Consider the following 26,174-nt stretch of genomic DNA (forward strand, 5'->3'; position numbering starts at 1 on the left):
TGATGAGAGAGGCCAGAGGAGAACAGCCAGATTGGTTCAAGCTGACAGGAAGGTGACAGTAACTCAAATAACCACATATTATAGCAGTAGTGTGCGGCAGAGTTTCTCTGCATGCACAACATATCAAACCTTTAAGTGGATGGGCTACAGCAGCAGAAGACCACGGACGTACTAGGCAGATTGATAGTTTGGCATAGAATAGGACCTGTTTCTGAGCAGTAGTGCTCTATACCTCTATGACATACAGAAATTCACGCTGTGGCCTCTTTATTAGGTACCTCCTGTATCTAGGAAAGTGGCCACTGAGTGTGTAAAGGATATTGACAACTCTAATTAAATTTGCCCACATTTATTCACATTTTTAAAAATATGTGTTTAGGAGGGGAAATGTAAGGAGTAGTGAACACAGACCTAAGACAATGAGTGATGGGAGAAGGCGGCTGAAATGCCTACTCCACATTTATAATTGTTTTGCATATACCCAGCAGAAAATCGGACAGATGGGGCTCATCAGCCGTGGTTGGCAGCTCATCCAGGAGAAGGAAAACTCTGATCTCAAGCCTACACTGCCTTGCAACTATACCCACTCATGGAGAAGGCTTCAGGAGTTAACCCCGAGGAAAAATCCAGAGATGAAGTCCCTAAAGCAGTCCTACATTGAGTTCAACACTGACAGGCAGCTCCTGCAATGCTGCTAGTGCCAAACCATATTGGTCTCTGCCGTTCCTTTGGATTCATCAGCTTCATGGAGAGGGGGAGCCTGCTGCACAGGCAACAACTTGCTCTCCATATCGTACTGCCCTGGCTTGTGCATTATCTCGTACTGCCCTGGCTTGTGCATTATCTCGTACTGCCCTGGCTTGTGCATTATCTCGTACTGCCCTGGCTTGTGCATTATGTCGTACTGCCCTGGCTTGTGCATTATCTCGTACTGCCCTGGCTTGTGCATTATCTTGTACTGCCCTAGCTTGTGCATTATCTCATACTGCCCTGGCTTGTGCATTATATCGTACTGCCCTGGCTTGTGCATTATCTCGTACTGCCCTGGCTTGTGCATTATATCGTACTGCCCTGGCTTGTGCATTATCTCGTACTGCCCTGGCTTGTGCATTATATCATACTGCCCTGGCTTGTGCATTATCTTGTACTGCTCTGGCTTGTGCATTATCTGGTACTGCTCTGGCTTGTGCATTATCTCATTCTGCCCTGGCTTGTGCATTATGTCGTACTGCCCTGGCTTGTGCATTATCTTGTACTGCCCTAGCTTGTGCATTATCTCATACTGCCCTGGCTTGTGCATTATATCGTACTGCCCTGGCTTGTGCATTATCTCGTACTGCCCTGGCTTGTGCATTATATCATACTGCCCTGGCTTGTGCATTATCTTGTACTGCTCTGGCTTGTGCATTATCTGGTACTGCTCTGGCTTGTGCATTATCTCATACTGCCCTGGCTTGTGCATTATATCGTACTGCCCTGGCTTGTGCATTATCTCATACTGCCCTGGCTTGTGCATTATATCATACTGCCCTGTCTTGTGCATTATCTCGTACTGCTCTGGCTTGTGCTTATCTCATACTGCCCTGGCTTGTGTATTGCAGCGGACAAGAAGGCTCTACATGGGTAGTCAAAACTGCTCCGTGCATCACTGGCACCGCCTACCCGCCGCCAAGGACATATAAACAGAAAAGGGCCAGTAACATCATGAAGGATCCCACGCACCCTGCTCATGGACAATTTGTCCCACTCCCATCAGGAAAGAGGTTACGTAGCATCCATGCCAGGGCCACCAGACACAAAAATAGTTGCCTTCCCCAAGCAGTAAGACTGATTAACATCACCAGCCTAACTGAATTCTACAAAGAAATCACAAAAGTAATTGATGAAGGTAGAGCAGTGGATGTTGTTTACGTTGATTTTATAAGGTATTTGACGAGGTTCCCCATGGTAAGCTCATTGAAGAAAGTCAAGAGGAATGGGATCCAGGGAGATTTGGCTGCATGGATTCAGAATTGGGTTGCCCTCAGAAAGCAGAGGTCGGTGTTAGATGGAGTCCATTCTTCCTGCTGGTCAGTGACCGGTGGTGTTCCACATGGATCTGTCTGGGACCCCTGCTCATAGTGGTTTTTATAAGTGACTTGGATGAGGAAGTGGAAGGGTAGATTAGTAAGTTTGCAGATGACAGGAGGGTTGGTGGTGTTGTGGATTGTGTAGAAGGTTGCCATAGGTTACAAAGGGACAGTAATAGGTTGTAGAGCTGGCCTGAGAAATGGCAGATGGAATTCAATCCAGAAAAGTGTGAAGTGATACACTTTGGCAGGCTGAACTTGAAGTCAGTGTACAAGGTTAATGGCAGGATTCTTGACAGTATGGAGCAACAGAGTGACCATAGGGTCCACAACCATAGATCCTTGAATGTTGCTGCACAAGTGAATAGGACGATTAATAAAGTATATGGTGCGTTGGCAAGAAGGGAGGAGGGATTGCAGTGCTTGTGAATGAAAGATGGTGTAATCCCGGTTGTTACTGTAAAGGAACATTTATGTAGCCTAGACATTGCACTCTTAGCCGTTGGTATTCGGCCATATTATTTGCCTCGGGAATTCTCAACTGCTGTTTTAGTTATTATTTACATTCAACGTAATGTGCGAAGCTGTTCTTTCGACTGTTGCTAGAATACAAACTCAATATCCCAATGCTTGTGTGGCTTTTACTGGGATTTCTCTCGAGGCAACAATACCAATGTTTTATCAATATGTCCGCTGCCCTGCACGGGACAACAGAACACTGGACCTTCTATATGCAAATGTAAAGGATGCATACAGTGCCGCTGCCCTTCCCCCTCTGGACAGATCTGATCACAACCTGGTCCTGATAAAACCCAGGTATGTGTCTCTTGTTCAGCAGCAGCCTGGGTCAAGGAGGATTGTAAGGAGCTGGACGCAGGATGTTAATGAGACGCTGCAGGAATGCTTTGAGAGGACGGACTGGGATGTGTTATGTGAACCACACTGGGAGGACATGAACAAAATGACTGATTGTATCACAGACTATATCAGATTCTGTGAGAACACCATCTTGCCAGCCAGGACTGTATGCTGCTTCCCCAACAAGCCCTGGATTACGGTGACCTGAAAGAACTTTTGAATATGAAGAAGAAACCCTTCAGGTCGAGAGATAGACAAGTACAGAGTGAACTGAGGGTAAAGCTGAGGGAGTGCAAAGACTCCTACAACAGGAAGCTGGAAGTCAAGCTCCAGCAGAATAGTGTAAGGGACATGTGGTCAGGTACGAAGCAGATCACTGGCTTCACGGTTAAGGAAAGGAAGATCGAGGGCTATACGGATAGGGCCAATGAATTGAACTTGGTTTTCAACAGGTTTAACATGAGGCCTCCTGCTGCCCCCTCTCCCACTTGCCCAAACCAAGCACCCTCCCTGCCCCCGAAGCCTCCTCCCTCCAGCCCTCCTTCCCCTCTGGTGAGTGCTTGTGTTCCCAACCCCCAACTTTGGAGTTTCCTACTTCAGTGGGATGATCGCCCTCCCCCACCTGCCTGTGACTGCAGGTCAGGTTAGGAGTCAGCCCAACAGTATCAGCCCCAGGGTACCGAAGGCCCGTGCGAGCAGCTGTCTGGTATTTTGTAGCACCTTTACAATCTGAGTCTGTGTCAGGAAAAGATACTGGCGCTTTCAAAGACTTCCTACTTGGTTCTAGTACCCAAGAAGGCAACTCCATCTGGACTTAATGACTACAGATCAATTGACATCACATCTCATGTGATGAAGGTTCTGGAAAGGGTGGTCCTAACTTACCTTGGACCACAGGTGAGATCTTCATTGGACCCTCTACAGTTTGCCTACCAGCCTCATGTGGGAGTGGATGATGCCATCATCTACCTGTTGCAGAGAGCTCTCTCCCACCTGGATGATGCTGGTGGCATTGTGAGAATCACATTTTTTGATTTCTCTAGTGACTTCAATACAATCCAGCCACCTCCTCTGAGTGAGAAGCTGCGAAGGATGAGCATAGACAAATCCACTATCTCCTGGATTACTGACTACCTGACAGACAGACCCCAGTTTGTACGGGTGGGTAGTTCTCAGTCTGAGATGGTGGTGAGTGGCACTGGAGCTCCACAAGGGACTGTCCTGTCTCCGTTTCTGTTCACACTGTACACCTCAGACTCTCAGTACAAACCTGAGGACTACAGAGGACAGGTGGACAAGTTTGTGGAGTGGTGCCGGAGGAATGACCTGCTCCTGAATGTGGCCAAAACCAGGGAGATGGTGACTGGTTTTAGGAGGAAGTGGACCGTGATGAGTCCTGTATACATTCTGGGAGAAGAAGTTGCGGTGCTGAGGGAGTACAAATACTTGGGTGTTCACCTTGACAACACACTTGACTGGAAAACCTACACGAAGGCCGATTACAAGAAGGGGATGAGCAGACTTTATTTTCTAAGGAATCTGAGATCCTTCAATGTGTGCAACAGGATGCTGGAGATCTTTTACCAGTCTGTTGTTGCAAGTGCAGTCTTCTTGCAGCTGGTGATGCAAAAAGACTAAATAAAATTATCAAAAAGGCTGGATCCGTTCCTGGCTACAACCCGGACTCTTTTGAGTTCATGGTTGAGAGGTCACTAAACAAACTGCTATCTGTTATGGACAATCTGGCACATCCTCTCCATGACCGACTGAATAAGCAGCTGAGCACCTATTCGAACAGACTCATTCAGCTCCACTGTCACAAGGATTGTTACAGAAAATCCTTCCTACCAAATGCAAGAAATATATACAACAGTTCATCTCTGTGCGACAGGGGAACACACATTATAGTACAATAGTCTCTGTTTTATTATTTCATACATTGTTATTACATATTATTGTACATTGGTAAATTATTATTGTATATATTATTATGATTCAGTACTTTATTATTATATTTATTATTATTGCTAAGTGTGTTTTAAAATGTTGCTGTTGTTACAAAAGAATTTCCCACTCAAGATCAATAAAGTACTTTATTATTATTATTATTATTATTTTTAGTTGGGGGATTGAGTTCAAGAGCCACAAGGTAATGTTGCAGCTCTATAAAATGCTGGGTAGATAACACTTGGACTACTGGAAGCTTTAGAGAGGATGCAGAGGATATTTACCACAACACTGGGCATCAATATCTCAGAGAACCTACCCTGGGCCCAGAACATTGATGTATTCATGAAGAGGACACGCGATAAGCTTTGCTTTGTTCAGAGGTTGAGGGAAGTTGGCATGTCACCAAAGACTTACAAATTTCTATTGATGTACTGTGGAGAGCATTCTAATTGCTTCTGAAAAAAAAGCCATATTTTGTGCCTGGTGCACGGGATTGCAAGAGGCTGCAGAGGGCTGTAGGCTCAGCCAGATCCATCAAGGAGACAACTCTTCACCACCGAGGAATCTTCACGAGGCTGTGCCTCAAGAAGGACCTTCACCATCCAGACACAAAAACACAAAAAATAGGACCCCTAGTCTTCGTGATTTTTATAAATGACCTGGATGAGGAATTGGAGGGATGGGTTAGTAAATTTGCTGATGACACAAAGGTAGGAAGTGTTATGGTTAGTGTGGAGGGCTGTCAGAGGTTGCAGCGGGACATCGATAGGATGCAAAACTGGGCTGAGAAGTGGCAGGTGGAGTTCAACCCAGATGAGTGTGAGGTTGTTCATTTTGGTAGGTCAAATATGATGGCAGAATTTAGTATTAATGGTAAGACTCTTGGCAGTGTGGAGGATCAGAGGGATCTTGGGGTCCGAGTCCATCGGACACTCAAAGCAGCTGCACAGGTTGACTCTATGTTTAAGAAAGCATACGGAGCATTGGCCTTCATCAATCGTGGGATTGAGTTTAGGAGCCGAGAGGTAATGTTGCAGCTATATAGGAGCCTGGTCAGACCCCACTTGGAGTACTGTGCTCAATTCTGGTTACCTCACTATAGGAAGGATGTGGAAACCATAGAAAGGGTGCAGAGGAGATTTACAAGGATGTTGTCTGGATTGGGGAGCATGCCTTATGAGAATAGGTTGAGTGAACTCAGCCTTTTCTCCTTGGAGCAATGGCGGATGAGAGGTGACCTGATAGAGGCGCTGAGAGGCATTGATTGTGTGGATAGTCAGAGGCTTTTTCCCAGGTCTGAAATGGCTGCCACAAGAGGGCACAGTTTTAAGGTGCTTGGAAGTAGGTACGGAGGAGATGTCAGGAGTAAGTTTTTTACGCAGAGAGTGGTGAGTGTGTGTGATGGGCTGCCGGCGACGGTGGTGGAGGCGGATACGAAAGGGTCTTTTAAAAAGACTCCTGGACAGGTACATGGAACTCAGAAAAATAGAGGGCTATGGGTAACCGTAGGTAATTTCTAAGGTAAGGACATGTTCGGCACAGCTTTGCGAGTCGAAGGACCTGTACTGTGCTGTAGGTTTTCTATGTTTGTATGTTTCCAATAGGAGCAGGAGACAGCCATGTGGCCCATCCAGCCTGCCTTGCCATTCAGCAAGGTCACACTGATCTGGCTATGGACTCAGTTACCTACCTGTCGTTTCTCCGTGACCCTTAATTCTCTTACCATTCAAAAAGTTCTTTAATTTGGTTATATATATATATTTAATGAGGTGGCCTCTACTGCTTTCCTGGGTGAGAATTTAACAGATTCACTGCTCTCTGAGAAAAGCAGTCCCTCCTTTTCTTTGTCCTAAATGTGCTCCGCTGATAATGTCCTCTATCTCTTCTCTATCCTTTATACTCTTATGTTTCTAAAGATGCCCTCTCATTCTCCTGAATTCCAGTGAGTATAATTCAGGCAATCCAATCTCTCTTTATAGAGTAACCCCCTCATCTCCAGAATCAATTTGTGAACCTCCTCTACACCACTTCCGAAGCCAGTATATCTTTCCTCAAGTAAGGAGACCAGAACTGCACACACAGTACTCCAGGTGCAACCTCACCAGTACCCTGTACAACTGTAGAATAATCTCTTTGTTCTTAAATTTAATCCCTCTAACGATGAAGGTCAAAATTCCATTTGCCTCTTGATAACCTGTCACGCCTGCGAACCAATCTTTTGTTATTCATATTCCCCAAGCACTCTCAAGTCCTTCTGCATAACAGCCTGCTGCAAACTTGCACTATTTCAATAGTTCTTTCCAAAGTGGATGACCTCACATTTGCTAACATTGTACTCTATTTGCCAGACCCTTGCCCACTCACTTAACCTAGCTACATCTCTCTGCAGACTCTCCATATCCTCTGCGCAATTTGCTTTTCCACACAATTTAGTGACAGCAGTAAACTTAGATTTTAGAAACTTCTATTTTAAGTTTAGAAACTTAGAATCGGGAGACACAGCAGCATAGTAGTTAGCACAACACTATTACAGTGCCAGTTATAGGATCAGGGTCTGATTCTCACAGAATTCTGTAAAGAGTTTTACCTTCTCCCCATGGGTTTCCTCCGGGTGTTCTGATTTCCTCCCACATTCCAAATACGCATGGGTTATGGGTAATGAGCTGTGGACATGCTGTGTTGGCACCAGAAGCATGGCAACATATGTGCGCTGCCCTGCATGACCCTTGCAGATTTTATTTGATGCAAATGATGCATTTCACTGTATGTTTCAATGTACATGTGACAAATAAAACTAATCTTTAATCTTTAGATGCACTACACTCAGTCTCCTCTTCCAAATCATTAATATACTGTACGTATATCATGAGCGCCTACCCACAGCACCCCATTCAGAGGAACACCCATTTATTGGCTACCCAATTCTCTATCCGTTCTAATACATTTCCCCAGCCCCATGCATCCTTATCTTCTGAATAAGACTTTTATGCAGCACCTTATGGAACACCTCAGAAAACCAGGTATAAGATCCAAGTATGCCACATTCACCTGTTCTCCTCTATCGATTGTGCTCGTTATATCTGCAAAGAACTCTAGTAAGTTTGTCAAACAATACGTGCCCTTCTTCAATCTATGATGGGTCCAGACGTCTCCTTATTTCTTCCCAGACATTCCCTCTTCTCAAAAATATCATCAAGGAGGAGGTACAGGAGCCTGAGGAACCACATTAAGTGATTTAGGAACAGCTTCTTCCCCTCTGCATCAGAAATCTGAATGGTCCACAGACCCATGAAACCCCAGCTACGTTATTCCCCATTTTCGCACTATTTATTTATTTATTTATTTATTTATTTATTTATTTATTTATCTATTTATTTGTCTATTTATTTATTTATTTATTTATCTATTTATTTATTTTTGTTTATAGATTTTTATTCCTTTGCGCAGTATTGCTGCCACAAAAGATCAAATTTCATGTGCACACAAGAGATTCTGCAGATGCTGGGAATCTTGAGCAATACACACAAAATGCTGGAGGAACTCAGCAAGTCAGGCAGCGTCTATGGAGGAAGGTATCACCACATACAAAACCTTTAATAACAGTCTGCAGAATCAGAATCAAGTTTATTATCACTGACATGAAGTTCGTCCCTTTTCCTTCTTCGTCTCTGGTTCACTGTTCTCTCCAATCTGATTCCTTCCTCTTCAACCTATCACTGCCCAGCATCTTACTTCACCCGTTTCCGCACCATCCACCTTACCCCTCACCAGGTCTCACCCATCACCTGCCGGTCGACGTTTCGAGCTGACACACTTCATCAGGTCTGGAAAGGAAAGGGGCAGAAGCCAAAATAAGAAGATAGGGAGAGGGGAAGGAAAACATGCTGGCAAGTAATAGGCGAGACCTGGTGAGGGGCAAGGTGGATGGGTGCGGGAGGGAGTGAAGTAAGAAGCTGGGAGGTGATAGGTTGAAGAGGGAAAGTGCTGAAGAAGAAGGAATCTGATTGGAGAGAACAGTAAACCAGAGAGGAAAGGGAAGGTGACAAGGAACCAGAGGGAGGAACTTCATGTCAGTGATAATAAATTAGATTCAGATTCTGCAGACTGTTGTTAAAGGTTCTGTGTGCGGTGATATCGTCCTCCATTTATTAAACTGAGTCATTTGGTGTTGTCTCCAGGCAACATTTACTAATGCTTCTGATGAAGGGTCACAGCCCAAAGCACTGAAAGTTCCTTCCCCTCCAGAGAAGCTGCTTGAACCGCTGAGCTCCTCCAGCATTTCGAGTGTGTTGTTCTGGATTTCCAGCATCTGCAGAATCTCATGTTTATAATTTCCTAACTCTGTCTCCTTCAATGCTGCAAGTCTTTGCTGATGTTTTTGATTCTGTGATCATGGAAAGACACAATCAGAATCAGGTATAATATCAGTGGTATATATTGTGAAATTTGTTGTTATGGATGCACATTGTAATACACAATAATAAAAGCCGTAAATTACAGTAAGAGGAGAGGAGAAGATGGCGGTGTGACGCAGCTCGCAGCGGCCACTCCGGTGGTGATGTCTGTTATCTGTCAAGTAGGGTGCCGTGCACAATCCTGATTTGATGGAGACAGACGTGAGAGCACGGAGGAACATCTGGAGAAACTTCTGAAATGCCTGTTTCGCTGCCGCTGCTACTGTGCGATTGAGAACCTCCAGAGGGGAAGGCCCCGAGTCCTCGGCTTTGCTTGTTGCTCGGCGGCTGGGGCGGAGTTGAAGTGCTCGGCAGAGATGGTGCTCGGTGCTCGGTGTCAGAGGGCTGGTCAGAGGCTCGAAGTTTTCAGACGGACTCAGAGTCGGCTGTGGTCGGGTGCTTCCAGGGTGCTGCATTGGCAAGTTTGCAGCGCTGGAGGTTCATGGCAGGGAGAGTTTCTCCCGTCTACCGTCTGCGTGAGATGATGAGGCTATCGCAACTTTGAGACTTTTTTTTACCGTGCCCATGGTCTGCTCTTTATCAAATTATGGTATTGCTTTGCACTGTTGTAACTATATGTTATAATTATGTGGTTTTTGTCAGTTTTAGTCTTGATTTGTCTTGTGTTTCTGTGATATCATACTGGAGGAACATTGTATCATTTCTTAGTGCATGCATTTCTAAATGACAATAAACGAGGACTGAGTGTCCTCATAACCTAATCTAATCTAAATATGTATATATAACAAGTGAAATTATATATGTAGTGCAAATATGAAAAATGTAGTGAGGTAGTGTTCATGGGTTCAATGTCCATTCATAAATCTGATGGTGGAGAGGAAGAAGCTGTTCCTGAGTCGCTGAGTGTGTGTCTTCAGGTTCCTGTACCACCTCCCTGATGGTAGCAATGAGAAGAGGGAACGTCCTGGGTGATGGGAGTCCTTCATGATGGATGCCACCTTTTCGAGGCAACGTCCCTTGACAATGTCCTGGATGTTGTGGAGGCTGGTGCCCATGATGGAGCTGGCTCAGTTCACAACTCTCTGCAGCTTATTTCAATCTTGTGCCGTTCCATAACCCAGCCCCCCTCCCAACATACCAGACGGTGATGCAGTCAGTTAGAATGCTCTCCACAGTACATTTGCCGAAATTTGTGTGAGTTTTTGGTGATATATCAAATCTCCTCAAATAGATATGACGCAGGGACCATGAAACACACACACACTTGGATGCAACTAATGTGAGTGTAATTTTTCATATGTTCTATTGTATTTCTTTATTTTCCTAAAAATGCATGCACGGAAATGAATCTCAACATAGTTAATGGTAGCATATACGTACTTTGGTAATCCACTCTGTTCCCATTTTATTAGGTACACCTTTCCCCTGCTCGTTAATGCAAATATCTAATTAGCCAATCATGTGGCAGCAACTCAGTGTTTAAAAGCATGCAGACGTGGTCAAGAGGTTCAGTTGTTGTTCAGACCAGACATCAGAATGTGGAAGATATATAACCGTGGAATGATTGTTGGTGCCAGATGGGGTGGTTTGAATATCTCAGAAGCTGCTGATCTCCTGGGATTTTCACACACAACAGTCTCTAGAGTTTACAGAGAATAGTGCAAAAAAAAACAAAAAACATCCAGTGAGTGGTGTTCTGTGGGTGAAAAAGCTTTGTTAATGAGAGAGGTCAGAGGAGAATGGCCAGACTGGTTCGAGCTAACAGGAAGGCGACAGTAACTCATATGCCCACATGTTACAACAGTGGTGTGCAGAAGAGCATCTCTGAATACACAACGTGTCGAACCATGAAGTGGATAGGCTACAGCAACAGGAGACCATGAACATATACAAACAACAGGAAATCTGCAGATGCTGGAAATTCAAGCAACACACATCAAAGTTGCTGGTGAACGCAGCAGGCCAGGCAGCATCTCTAGGAAGAGGTACAGTCGATGTTTCAGGCCGAGACCCTTCGTCAGGACTAACTGAAGGAAGAGTTAGTAAGAGATTTGAAAGTGGGAGGGGGAGGGGGAGATCCAAAATGATAGGAGAAGACAGGAGGGGGAGGGATGGAGCCAAGAGCTGGACAGGTGATTGTCAAAAGGGATACGAGAGGATCATGGGACAGGAGGTCCGGGGAGAAAGACAAGGGAGGGGGGGGAACCAGAGGATGGGCAAGGGGTATAGTCAGAGGGACAGAGAGAGAAAAAGGAGAGTGAGAGAAAGAATGTGTGTATATTAATAAATAACGGATGGGGTATGAGGGGGAGGTGGGGCATTAGCAGAAGTTAGAGAAGTCAATGTTCATGCCATCAGGTTGGAGGCTACCCAGATGGAATATAAGGTGTTGTTCCTCCAACCTGAGTGTGGCTTCATCTTTACAGTAGAGGAGGCCGTGGATAGACATGTCAGAATGGGAATGGGATGTGGAATTAAAATGTGTGGCCACTGGGAGATCCTGCTTTCTCTGGCGGACAAAGCATAGGTGTTCAGCAAAGCGGTCTCCCAGTCTGCGTCAGGTCTCGCCAATATATAGAAGGCCACATCGGGAGCACCGGACGCAGTATATCACCCCAGCTGACTCACAGGTGAAGTGTTGCCTCATCTGGAAGGACTGTTTGGGGCCCTGAATGGTGGTGAGGGAGGAAGTGTAAGGGCATGTGTAGCACTTGTTCCGCTTACACAGATAAGTGCCAGGAGGGAGATCAGTGGGGAGGGATGGGGGGGACGAAAGGACAAGGGAGTCTCGTAGGGAGCGATCCCTGTGGAAAGCAGAGTGGGGGGGGGAGGGAAAGATGTGCTTAGTGGTGGGATCCCGTTGGAGGTGGTGGAAATTACGGAGAATAATATGTTGGACCCGGAGGCTGGTGGGGTGGTAGGTGAGGACCAGGGGAACCCTATTCCTAGTGTGGTGGCGGGAGGATGGAGTGAGAGCAGATGTACGTGAAATGGGGGAGATGCGTTTGAGAGCAGAGTTGATAGTGGAGGAAGGGAAGCCCCTTTCTTTAAAAAAGGAGGACATCTCCCTCATCCTAGAATGAAAAGCCCCATCCTGAGAGCAGATGCGGCGGAGACAGAGGAATTGCGAGAAGGGGATGGCATTTTTGCAAGAGACGGTGAGAAGAGGAATAGTCCAGATAGCTGTGAGAGTCAGTAGGCTTATAGTAGACATCAGTGGATAAGCTGTCTCCAGAGACAGAGACAGAAAGATCTAGAAAGGGGAGGGAGGTGTCGGAAATGGACCAGGTAAACTTGAGGGCAGGGTGAAAGTTGGAGGCAAAGTTAAGAAAGTCAACGAGCTCAGCATGCGTGCAGGAAGCAGCGCCAATGCAGTCGTCGATGTAGCGAAGGAAAAGTGGGGGACAGATGCTGTCTTCTCTTATCATTTTGGATCTCCCCCTCCCCCTCCCACTTTCAAATCCCTTACTCACTGTTCCTTCAGTTAGACCTGACGAAGGGTCTCGGCCTGAAACGTCGACTATACCTCTTCCTAGAGATGCTGCCTGGCCTGCTGCGTTCACCAGCAACTTTGATCTGTGTTACCATGAACATACACTCAGTAGACACTGAGTGTAAATTTTACTTTGACTTTGACATGGTAAGTTGCTTCAAGATGCTTCACTGGGGCACAATCAAACAAAAATCAAAGATTTTCACCAGACTACTTTTACATAGAACATAGATTAGTACAGCACAGTACAGGCCCTTCGGCCCACAATGTTGTGCCAGCATCAATGACAAAAATGTGGTAAAGGAGATTGTCTTAGAGAGAGATTTACAGTGGCAGACTTTAATGAAAAAATCCCATAGCCCTGGCCCTAATGTGGCAGAAATAAATACTAAATAATAAAGACAGAGTAATTTATGCGGTGGGGAGACTATTGGACGCTCACAGAGGCCATGCTTAAAGGAGTTCAGAGACTGGAGGGTTGTGAAGTGAAGGCAAGTGTGGTGATTTGTTCTAACCCGGCTGGGTACTTCATTTCTGCTACAATCTATTGCCTTGTAATAGCTAACTTTCACCTCTGATAGGAGACCACAAAGACAGAGAGAGAGCTGGGATCATGATAAAAATAATTATGAAACTCTGAAGAAATGTGAGATACTGGAACACACACAAAATGCTAGAGAAATTCAGCAGGCCAGGCAGTGTCTATGCAAAAAAAGTAGAGTCGATGTTTCGTGCCAAAGGGTTTTGGTCCATTGGGTTACTAACCATAACTGGTATGTCTTTGGAATGTGGGAGGAAACTGGAGCAACTGGAGGAAACCCACAAGCAGAACACACAAACCCCACACAGGCAGTGGCGGGAATCGAACCCTAATCAGTGATCACTTGGTGCTGCAAAGCGATGTGGTGACCATTACGTTTACTTTACTTTACTTTATTGTCGCCAAACAATTGCTACTAGAGCGTACAATCATCACAGCGAGATTTGATTCTGCGCTTTGTGCTCCCTGTACAAATCAATAGTAAATATTAAAAATTTAAATTACAAATCATAAATAGAAAATAGAAAATGGAAAGTAAGGTAGAACAAAAAACCGAGAGGCAGGTCTGGATATTTGGAGGGTACGGCCCAGATCCGGGTCAGGATCCGTTCAGCAGTCTTATCACAGTTGGAAAGAAGCTGTTCCCAAATCTGGCCGTATGAGTCTTCAAGCTCCTGAGCCTTCTCCCGGAGGGAAGAGGGACGAGAAGTGTGTTGGCTGGGTGGGTCGTGTCCTTGATTATCCTGGCAGCACTGCTCCGACAGCATGCGGTGTAAAGTGAGTCCACAGACGGAAGATTGGTTTGTGTGATGTGCTGCGCCGTGTTCACAATCTTCTGCAGCTCCTTCCGGTCTTGGACAGGACAACCTCCATATCAGGTTGTGATGCACCCTAGAAGAATGCTTTCTACGGTGCATCTATAAAAATAGTGAGGGTTTTAGGGGACAGGCCAAATTTCTTTAGTTTTCTCAGGAAGTAAAGGTGCTAGTGGGCCTTCTTGGCAGTGGACTCTGCTTGGTTGGACCAAGTCAGGTCATTTGTGATATTGACCCCGAGGAACTTAAAGCTTTTGACCTGTTCCACTTGCGCACCACCAATGTAAATGGAGTTGTGCGGTCCGCTACTCCTTCTGAAGTCAACAACAAATTCCTTCGTCTTGCTGAGGTTGAGGGATAGGTCATTGTCTTCGCACCATGCCACCAGGTTCTTAATTTCCTCTCTACTCAAACTCATCATTACCCGAGATACGGCCTACAATTGTTGTGTCATCTGCAAACTTACATATTGAGTTTGATGGAAACTTAGCTACACAATCATGGGTGTACAGCGAGTACAGCAGGGGGCTGAGTACACAGCTTTGTGGGGCACCGGTGCTCAGAGTGATTGTAGAGGAGAGCTTGTCCCCTATTTTTACAGCCTGGGTCCTGTCTGTGAGGAAGTTGAAGATCCAGCTATTTTCATAGATAATTGACTAGCAGTTACAGATAATACACACAAAATGCTGGTGGAATGCAGCAGGCCAGGCAGCTTCTATAGGAAGAAGCACAGTCTGTTTCCGGCAGAGGGTCTCCACCTGTTGCGTTCCACCAGCATTTTGTGTGTGTTGCTTGAATGACCAGCATCTGTAGATTTCCTCGTGTTTGAGTTACAGATAATGACCATTTGGTCAACTGTGTGTGTTCAAACAAACTATTTACAGGCTCAATCACCATTCACAATACAGGTGTTAAAAGTAGATAGAATCTACAAACAGACTACCAATGGTATTTTGAAGTTAATAAGGTAATTGTTCCCCTGGTTAGTGAGTGACTTGCATCCTTCTGTTACATCCTTAACTCAGTATGCAAATTGGCTTCGGTCACTGCTATGCCCTTCAAAGACCTTTCTTGCCTGGGCTGACTACACACCACCTGTAAACGATCCTTGCCTGGATATTATCGTAACCTTTGCCGTGCTGCAACTTCGACAACGTGCTCCGTATGACTTCCTGGTCCGACCTTAACCACCAACCAGTTCCCATCTGATAGCATTTTCCCATGAAAACACATGAGATGCTACACCTCTTCCTTTCCCTTCAGTCCGTGCTGAATTACTTAAACTGCTTAGTCCCATTGACCCGCACCCAGCTCATGGCCTCCGTACCCCTCTCATTCATGTACCTATTCAAACTTCTCCTGAATGTTGAAATCAATATCACATCTACCACTTGTACTGGCAGCTTGTTCCACATTCTCTGAGTGCAGAAGATTCCCCTCAATTGCCCCTTAAATATTTCATCTTTCACCCATAAACTATGACCTCTAACTGTAGTCTCGTCCAACATCAGTGGAAAAAACTTGCCTGCATTTGCCCTGTTTATACCGATCTACAGATCCTTCCAGCCTAAGCCGTACTTCACTTACACTTCTGCCTGAATTGTGTACTGCAATAGGTGTCAAAATTAATCCTCTACATTGAATAAAATCGAATTGCAGATTGGGTGGCTGCTCCACAGAACTCAGCTGGGACACTTCCAGCTACCTATCACTTTATTCCCCATCCCTCTCCTAGTTACACTCTTGTACTGTTCCAGCAAAGCCCAAGGAAAAGCAACAAACCTTCCATCCAGGTACTTCATGATCTTCCAGGCACAACATTGAACTCAGTAATCTCAGATAACCAGCCTTTCCAGTTTGTGTCTGAACTGACCAGCTCTGTTGAAAGCTGATCAGCTTGTGAAATTAGCTCATCTTTCTCACCCACAAACAATGGCTGATTAATTGCAAACACGAGGAATTCTGCAGATGCTGGAATTTCAAGCAACACACATCGAAGTTGCTGGTGAACGCAGCAGGCCAGGCAGCATCTCTAGGAAGAGGTACAGTCGACGTTTCGGGCCGAGACCCTTCGTCAGGACTAACTTCAATGAATTAGAAGTGTAAGTGAAGAAGTACTGTATGGTGGAAAGGCAGAGGTTAAAAAGGCAGGCATTGCACAGTAACATAGCAGTTAGGACAATTCTTTACAGTTTGAGTGACCTGGGTTTGGTTCCTTACTAGCTCTTCTTTCAGTTAGTCCTGACGAAGGGTCTCGGCCTGAAACGTCAACTGTACCTCTTCCTAGAGATGCTGCCTGGCCTGCTGCGTTCACCAGCAACTTTGATGTGTGTTGCCTGATTAATTGCAACATTTTTTTTGACCGTTCTCTGTTTTTACCCTTACTGCAGATCAGCGGCGGGCAGTCAGATGAGAGTTACGTGCTGTCCTCCCGCGTGCGGACGGGTCGCAGTATCCGCGGGCTGAGTATGCCCCCTGCCTGTACCCGGGCTGAGAGGAGAGAGGTGGAGAGGGTGACCGTGGACGCCCTGGCTGGGCTGAAGGGAGACCTGGCCGGACGATACTACAGTCTGTCCACCATGACAGAGAAGGAGCAGCAGCAACTCATCGACGTAAGATGTGGAACCGGAATCAGAATCAGAATCAGGTTTATTATCACCGGCATGTGACGTGAAATTTGTAAACCTAGCAGCAGCAGCTCAATACAATATATAATCTAGCAGAGAAAAATAATAATAATAAATAAAATAAAACATAATAATAATGAATAAATAAGTAAATCAATTACATATACTGAATAATTTTTTTTAAGTGCAAAAACAGAAATACGGTATATTAAAAAAAAGTGAGGTAGTGTCCAAAGATTCAATGTCCATTTAGGAACCAGATGGCAGAGAGGAAGAAGCTGTTCCTGAATCGCTGAGTGTGTGCCTTCAAGCTTCTGTACCTCCTTCCTGATGGTAACAATGAGAAAAGGGCATGCCCTGGGTGCTGGAGGTCCTTAATACTGGACGCTGGAGGTCCTGCAATGAACCAGCAGCTCCCCTTCTGCGGGGGGTGGGGGGGGTGCATGGGAGGGTGTACAGTGGAGTGGGTGCTGCCCTGTCACACACTCACAGGGTAGGGATTAGACATAGAGAACAGTTCTATCTATACTGTCTCATCACACTCTCTCATTGCAGGGCTTAACATTAAGTACCATTTCCTCTACACTGTCCTGTCACACTCCCAGGGCAGGGGTAGACATAGAGTACCGTCCCCTCCAGAGATCCTGACAAACACTCCAAAAGCAGGGACAGGAGTGGTTTGATAGAGAGAACAGCTCCCTCTACACTCTCCAATCTCATACTCCCAGGACAGGGAGAGCAGGAGTTAGACAGAGAGAAAAGCTCCACTGTCCAAACTCACCCTCCCAGGGCAGGGACAGCAAGGGCTTAGACAGAGAGGACCATTCTTTCTACATTATCCTGTCACACCCTCAGATGTCCCAGGCATGCAAATTTGGCTCAGATTCTGTGATCAGAGAGACTGTCTGATCTATAATCTTCTTGGAAAGGCTTTGGGGTGTTCCAAACTGTCTGTGACCCACACTATGTTAATTGGTTGGTACGTTCAGAGGGTACAAGGTGCCACATGGTTGGACTTTTTTTTCCAAACTTAACATGTTGCTAAGGTAGAGGGAGTTTTCTCTGTGTCCAATCTGTACCATCCACGCCTTGGGAGTGTTTAGTAGGACACTGTACAGGGAGTGGACATTCCATAGAACTAGCACATGGCTGTCAGTGGTTATTGTTTTTTCATAGCATTGTTTCAGTTGTAACTTGTTCCTGTTCATTCATCATCATCATCAGGTGCCGTGCCCAGTTTGAGCTTTGACTGCCATGGCCCACACACTCCTGTTTCAGGTCAAGTGGATCAATTCATTGGTATTCATTTCCAATTCTCTGGCTGCTGTCTCCATCATCATTTGTCTTTGTCTTCCTCTTGCTTTCTTCCCTTCAATCTTTCCCATAATTACCGTGCATTCTAACTCCTCTTTCCTAATCACATGTCCAATGAAGTTACGTTGCCTTTTCATGATCTCATACATTATTTCTCTTTTTGTGTTTGCTCTGTTCATGACATCCTCATTAGATATTCATTTCGTCCATGATATTCTTTGCATCCTCCTCAAAAACCACATCTCTGCTGCTACAATTCGTTTCTTCATGTTACTAGATATTGTCCAACATTCTGAGCCATATAACATAACTGGATAAACATAACATTTCAGTACTCTGAGGCAGGTTGTCATGCCTAGTTTAGTATTGGTCAGTATACTCTTCATTCTCGTAAAGGTGTCTTTTGCTATCCTTATTCTTCTTTTAATGTCCAAGTCACACCTGCCATCTGATGTCACCCAGGGTCCTAAGTAGCAGAAGTTCTGTACTTGTTTTATGTCTTCCCCATTTATTCTCAGCCTGCAGATAGGATTCTCCTTCTTTTTGGATATCACCATACATTCTGTCTTTTTGCAATTGATAGATAGACCCATTTTTGCACTTTCTTCAACAATTATATCAATTAAGTTTTGTAGTTCTTCCTCCGTACTTGCAATTAACACAGTGTCATCTGCATATCTGAAATTATTGATGTTATCACCCTCAACTTTGATTCCCAAGATGTCTCTTATTTTTTGTAATATTGTTTCACTGTACACATTAAATAAATCAGGGGAGAAAACACACCCTTGTCTAACACCTCTCTTGATTTTCGTAAACTGACTCACTTCTCCATCTATTCCTACAGCAGCAGTTTGTTCCCAGTACAGATTTCTGATTAGGTGGAGGTCTTTCGAATCCAGATCTAGAGTTTTCTGTAATATTTCAAATAACTTATTGTGCTTCACTTTATCAAATGCTTTTGTGTAGTTGATAAAACAAACAAAAAAATCTTTTTGCACTTGAATAGCTCATTCTGATAGTATCCTTAACATCAATATTGCATTTCTTATACCTTTGTCTTTCACAAAACCACATTGTTCTTTGCCTATTTCAGCTTGTATCTTACTTTTAGCTCTTGTCATCAAAATTCTTAGAAGTATCTTAGTGATATGACTCATTAAACTTATGGTCCTATGTAATTCACATTCTATTGCTCCAGGTTTCTTAGGAAGAGTGATAAATACTGATTTTTTCATTTCTTCTGGTATTATTCCAGTCTCATAAATATCATTGATTAAATCAGTAAGTTTTTCAATTCCATAATCTTCAAAGGCAATAATTTGTTCTATTACTAGTTCATCAGGACCAGCTGCTTTTCCTTTCTTCATCTTATTTATTGCATTACGAACTTCAGATTTTAAAATACTTGGACCTTCAATGTTTTTCTTACTTTCTGGTTTTTCGCTCAGGGTTCCTGCTCAGGATACGAGTGAAGGCCAACGGCAGATCCGGCAGGTTCAGTAACTGAACTTGTGACGGAGAAGGCGGATGAGCTACGACCTCAAATGTCAATGGCTATGGTATAGGCAGATGAACATTTGGGAAGAGAAATGGTGATTTCTTTAGTTTGCCCAACGGTAGGCAATAGCAAACCACCGTTGCTATTTGCTAAGAAAACTATGGTCAAACTCACAAAATGTATCACACAACAACAGCGTCAAGAGGATCTTCAAGACAATTCTTAAGATGCTTCACTCGGCAGAGTTGATTCTGGTCAGCAGGGGATCCCGACCGTCATCAAGCTACTGCTCATAAAATTCAAGTAATGTAAAAGAAAATTATTGCCACTTGGAATGTAAGAACCCTATATCAAGCAGGAAGATTGGACAATGTGATAAATGAAATGGAAAGACTAAAGATTAACATCATGGGAATTAGTGAAGTTCGTTGGATAGGTGCTGGAACACGTCAGATTAGAAATAAAACACTAGTTTATTCTTGTGGAACATCCCATACTAATGGATGAAAACATGGGGAAAAGTGTTTTAGGACATTGGGCAATATCAGAAAGAGTGCTCCTTGTTAGATTCAGAGGACAACCATTTGATTTAGCAATTATGCAGGTATATGTACCAACAACAGGTGGAACAAATGAGGATATAGATAAATTCTATGAAGAGCTTGAACAAGCAAAGAATGGATGCAAATCTCAAGATATTGTTATTGTCATGGGAGATCTAAATGCTAAAGGAGGACAAAGTGCTGATGGAAATACCACAGGAAAATTTGAACTAGGGAAAAGAAATGAAAGAGGCGAGAAATGGGTAGAATGGTGCAAGATGAATAATCAGGTCATTATGAATACCTACTTTAAAAACTATCCAAGACGCTTGAGGACCTGGAAAAGTCCGGGTAGTAACATTAGAAATCAAATTGGCTTTATAACTATAAACCAAAGATTTAGAAACTCAGTGACCTAATGCAAAACATATCCAGGTGCAGACTGTAATAGTGACCATAACCCAGTAGTATGTCATGTAAAAGTAAAACTTAAAAAACTAAAGAAGCAAAAACCTGAACAATCCCTTGACTACTTGCAATTGATTAAAAAAGAAAACTTCAGACAAAAATTTACAAGTGAAGTAAGGAATAGATTTCAAAGTCTAGAAATAGAATCTGTTGAAGATGATAGCAATCATGTAGAAATGAAATTTAACTCTCTAAAGGATGCCTTGGTAGAATCAGCAAAGTCAGTGATTCCTAAAAAAGAAAAAAAGCACAAAGAATAAATGGATGACAGATGAAATCAAAAATCTAATGGAAGAAAGGAGACGGAAGAAAGCAAATCCTATAGAATATAAGTCCTTAGATAAAAAAGTTAAAAGCTTATGTCAAAAAGCCAAAGAAGAATGGTTAAACCAGGAATGTGAGCAAATAGAAAGAATCCCTATTACTGATCCAAAAAGGTTACATCAACAAATCAAGAATATCACTGATAAAAAAGCTCCTCTGTTCTTCAGGTGGATGTTTGAAAGCAAAGGACGGTACCATTATCATGGAAAAAGATGAGATTATGAACAGATGGACTGAGTATATTCAGGAATTGTTTGAAGACGATCAAGGCGAAAAACCAGAAATTAAGAAAAACATTGAAGGTCCAAGTATTTTAAAAGCTGAAGTTCATAATGCAATAAATGAGATAAAGAAAGGAAAGGCAGCAGGTCCTGTTCATTGAAGGTTTAATAACTTTTCCATCTCTAGGATCATGCTTTCCACGAGGATGGTGAGAGATTGGCCTGATGCCTGTGGGATCTGGTAAGTCCATCAGTCTAGTTGTCCTGCCCAACTCTTCCAGATATGGCTGACCAGAACCCATGAAACCTGGTCCAGTCTCTCCTCTCATTAAAAAGAATGTATATCAACAAGAGAGAGGGTGTCACATTTAAAAACAAACGATGTCATCTTTGGAGTACACGTACAAGAAGATTATCATAAAACTGAAAACAATGCTAAAAGAATTTACGCGGATATTATCAGGCCTGGAGGTGCAGAATTAGGCCATTCGGCCCAACAAGTCTGCTCCTCCATTCCCTCATGACTGATTTATTATCCCTCTCAGCCCCATTCTCCTGACTTCTCCCTGGAACCTTTGATGCCCTAACTAACCAAGAACCTATCAACCTCTATTTAAATTATACTCAATGATTTAGCCTTCATTGCTGTCAGAGACAATAAATTCCACAGACTCACCACCCTCGGGTAAAGAAATTTCTTCTCAACTCTGTTCTAAATGGACGTCCCTCTGTTTTGGGGCTGTACCCTCTGGTCCTAGTCCCCCATATTATAGGAAACATCCTCTCCACATGTTCTCTAAGAAGAACTTTCTTGTTTGAAACCTATCCCCCCCTCTATTCTTCTAAAGTCCAGCGAGTACAGGCTCAGAGCCATCAAATGCTCCTCATATGTTAACCTTTTCATTTCCAGAATCATTTTTGTGAACCTTCTATGGATTTTCTCCAATCCCACCCCCCCCCCACATCTTTTCTTAGGTAAGGGGCCCAAAACTGCTTACAACACTTCAAATGAGGTTTGACCAATGCCTTATAAAGCCTCAGTATCATATCCTTGCTCTTATATTCTAGTCCTGTAGAAATGAATGCGAACATTACTTTTGCCGTCCTTACCACCAACACAACCTATAAGTTAAGCTTCAGGGAATCCTGCACGAGGACTCCTCAGTCCCTTTGCACCTCTGATTTCTGAATTTCCTCCCTGTTCAGAAAATATTCCTTCTACCAAAGTGCATAACCATACACTTCTCTACACTATATTCCAACTGCCACTTTTTTGCCTATTCTCCCAACGTGTCCAAGTGACTCAGTGGCCACCTGCCCCTCCACCTGTCTTTGTATTGCCTGTAAACCTACAACCATCAATTCTGACATCCAAATCATTGACATATAATGTGAGAAGCAGCAGTCCCAATACTGACCCCCAGTGAAAAACCACTAGTCATCAGCAGCCAACCAGAATAGGCCACTTTTATTCTGACTATTTACCTTCTGCCAGTCAGCCAATTTTCTATACATGCTAGTATCTTTCCCATAATACCATGGGCTTTTATCTTGTAAGCAGCCTAATGTGTGGCACCTTGTCAAAGGCTATCGGAAAATCGAAGTAAACCACTGGCTTTGCTTTGACTATCCTGCGACTATCCTGCCTGTTATTTCCTCAAAGAATTCCAACAGGTTTGTCAGGCAAGATTTTCCCTTAAGGGAACCATGCTGACTTTGGCCTATTTTGTCATGTGCGTTGAAGTACCCTGAAACCTCATCTTTAATAATGGACTCTTATATTTTCCCTACCACAGAAGTCAGACTAATTGGCCTAGAATTTTATTTCTTCTGCCTCCCTCTCTTCTTAAAGAGTGGAGTTACTTTTGCAATTTTCCAGTTCACCAGAACCATTCCAGAATCTAGTGGTTCCTGAAAGATCACTACTAATGCTTCTACAATCTCTTCAGCCACCTCTTTCAGAAACCTGGAGAGTAGTCCATCTGGTGCAGGTGATTTATCTACATTCAGACCTTTCAGCTTCCCAAGCACCTTCTCCCTAGTAATAGCAACTACACTCACTTCTTCCCTCTGACACTCTCCAATTTCTGGCATACCCTGCTGTCTTCCACAGTGAAGGCTGACAGAAAATACTTATTATGTTCGTCCACAATTTCTTCCCCTCCCCATTACTACCTGTCCAGTGTCATTCTCCAGCGGTCCAATATCTACTCTTGCCTCTCTTTTATGCTTTATCTATCTGAGAATTAATATCAAAGAGGATATTACTTTATTATATACGAAGGGTGATTGATAAGTTTGTGGCCTAAGGTAGAAGGAGTCAATTTTAGAAAACCTAGCACGTCTATTTTTCCTACATTTACACACTCAGTCCAGCGGTCGTGGAACATACAGATCCCTTCTTTGTAGAAGTCGGCATCTTGGACCTCCAGGAGTGGTCCACAGCAGGGGTGATTGATAAGTTCATGGCCTAAGGTAGTTATTAACTTCAAACTTTCTGCATTTTCACTCAAAGAGTTGAACTGCACATGCATATAACGAGAGCTATATAACTCATCTCCTTCTACCTTAGGCCATGAACTTATCAATCACCCCTCATATATTATATATTTCTCAGATATATAGAGTAGGTTTTTAAAAGCTTCTAACTTCCCATAATATTTGCTATGTTATATGCCCTCTCTTTTCCAATTTTGCTGTCTTTGACTTCCCTTGTCAGCCACGGTTACCTCATCCTACCTTTAGAATACTTCTTCATCTTTGGAATGTATCTATCCTGTAGCTTCTGAATAGCCCCCAGAAACTCCAGCCTTTTCTGCTCTGCCATCATCCCTGCCAGTTTTCCCTTCCAATCAACTTTGGGCAGCTCCTCTTTCATATTGCTGTATTCCCTTTGCTCCAATGTAATACTGATACATCTGACTTTATATTCTCCCTCCCAAACTGAGGAGTGAATTCTATCATATTATGATCACTGTCTCCCAAGAGTTCCTTTACCTTAAGCTCCCATATCAGATCTGGTTCTTTACACAACAACCATTCTAGAATTGTCTTTCCCCTCGTGGGCTCAACCACAAGATGCTCTAAAATAGCCATCTGGTAGCCATTCTACAAATTTACTCTCTTGGGATCCAGTACCAACCTGATTTTCCCAACCTATCTGTATATTGAAATCCCAATGGCTATTGTAACTATGCCCTTTTTACATGTGTTTTCTATTTCCCATTGAAATTTATATCCCACATCCTGGCTACTGTTCCTGGGGCCTGTATATAACACCCATTGGAGTCCTTTTAACCTGTGCAGCTTCATAACTCTACCCACAAAGATTCTATAACTTCCAATCCTATGCCATCTCTTTCTAAGATTTTATTTTATTTATTACCAACAGAGCCACACCACCCACTCTGCCTACCTGCCCGTTCTTTTGAAACAAGATGTATTCTTGGATGCTAAACTCCCAACTGTGATATTCTTTCAGCCATGTCTCAGTGATGCCCACAACATCATACCTGCTAAACTCTAACTGTGCTACAAGATCATCTACCTTATTTCATATACTGCATGCATTGAAATTTAACACCTTCAGTCCTGTATTCATCACCCTTTTCAATTTTACACCCATGTTACATCCCACTGACTGCAATTTTGTCCTATCATCTGCCTGTCCTTCCTCATCATCTTACGATCCACTGTATCTACTTGTATACCAACTGCTCCATCCTCAGTGCTATTACTGTGGTTCCCATCCCCCTGTGAACCTTGTTTAAACCCTCCCCAACACCTCTAGCAAACCTGCCCACGAAGGTATTGGTTCCCCGTTGGGTTCAGGTGTAACTAGTCCTTTTTGTGTAGGTCTTACCTTCCCGGTGAAGCCCTGCCCCATGCACCACTTCCTCAGCCACTCATTCATTTGTACTATCATCCTATTCCTGCCTTGACTAGCAAGGTACTGGGAGTAATCCAGAGATTACTACCTTGAGGTCCTGCTCTCTAGTCTCTTCCTTAACTCCCTATGCACAGGACCTCTTCCCCCTTTTACCTATGCTATTGGTGCCAATGTACACCATGACCTCTGCTCACCCTCCCTCGTGAGAATCTTCTGCAGCTGCTCTGAGAAGCCCTGGACCCTAGCACCTGGGAGGCAACACACCATCCTGGCACTCTTTTGTGGCCATGAATCTGCTGACCATCTCCCTAACTGTCGAGTTATGAGGAAAGGCTAAATAGGCCAGGACTTTTCCTGCCTATAACACAGGAGTCTGAGGAGTGACCTTAGATTAGATTCTGAGGACACACAGTCCTCTTTTATTGTCATTTAGTAATGCATGCATTAAGAAATGATACAATATTCCTCCGGTGTGATATCACAGAAACATAGGACAGACCAAGACTGAAAAACTGACAAAAAGCACATAATTATAACATATAGTTACAACAGTGCAAGCAATACCGTAACTTGATGAAGAACAGGTCATGAGCACGGCAAAAAGTTCAAAGTCTCTCAAAAGTCCCACATCTCACGCAGACGGGAGAAGGAAGAAAACTCTCCCGGTTAGTTATCAAGGATGTGATAACAGCACATTTGGAAAGCGGTGAAATGATCGGACAAAGTCAGCATGGATTTGTGAAAGGAAAATCATGTCTGACGAATCTCATAGAATTTTTTGAGGATGTAACTAGTAGAGTGGATAGGGGAGAACCAGTGGATGTGGTATATTTGGATTTTCAAAAGGCTTTTGACAAGGTCCCACACAGGAGATTAGTGTGCAAACTTAAAGCACACGGTATTGGGGGTAAGGTATTGGTGTGGGTGGAGAATTGGTTAGCAGACAGGAAGCAAAGAGTGGGAATAAACGGGACCTTTTCAGAATGGCAGGCAGTGACTAGTGGGGTACCGCAAGGCTCAGTGCTGGGACCCCAGTTGTTTACAATATATATTAATGACTTGGATGAGGGAATTAAATGCAGCATCTCCAAGTTTGCGGATGACACGAAGCTGGGTGGCAGTGTTAGCTGTGAGGAGGATGCTAAGA

General features: G+C 43.8%; 1 pseudogene; it reads left to right on the top strand.

The window, feature by feature from the left end:
- The first annotated feature begins 3,095 nt into the window (after positions 1-3,095).
- Positions 3,096-26,174, top strand: part of LOC134358126 (creatine kinase U-type, mitochondrial-like) — a 37,866-nt pseudogene continuing 14,787 nt past the window's right edge.

This window comes from Mobula hypostoma, chromosome 18, assembly GCF_963921235.1.
Source record: "Mobula hypostoma chromosome 18, sMobHyp1.1, whole genome shotgun sequence".
NCBI classification, from domain to species: domain Eukaryota; kingdom Metazoa; phylum Chordata; class Chondrichthyes; order Myliobatiformes; family Myliobatidae; genus Mobula; species Mobula hypostoma.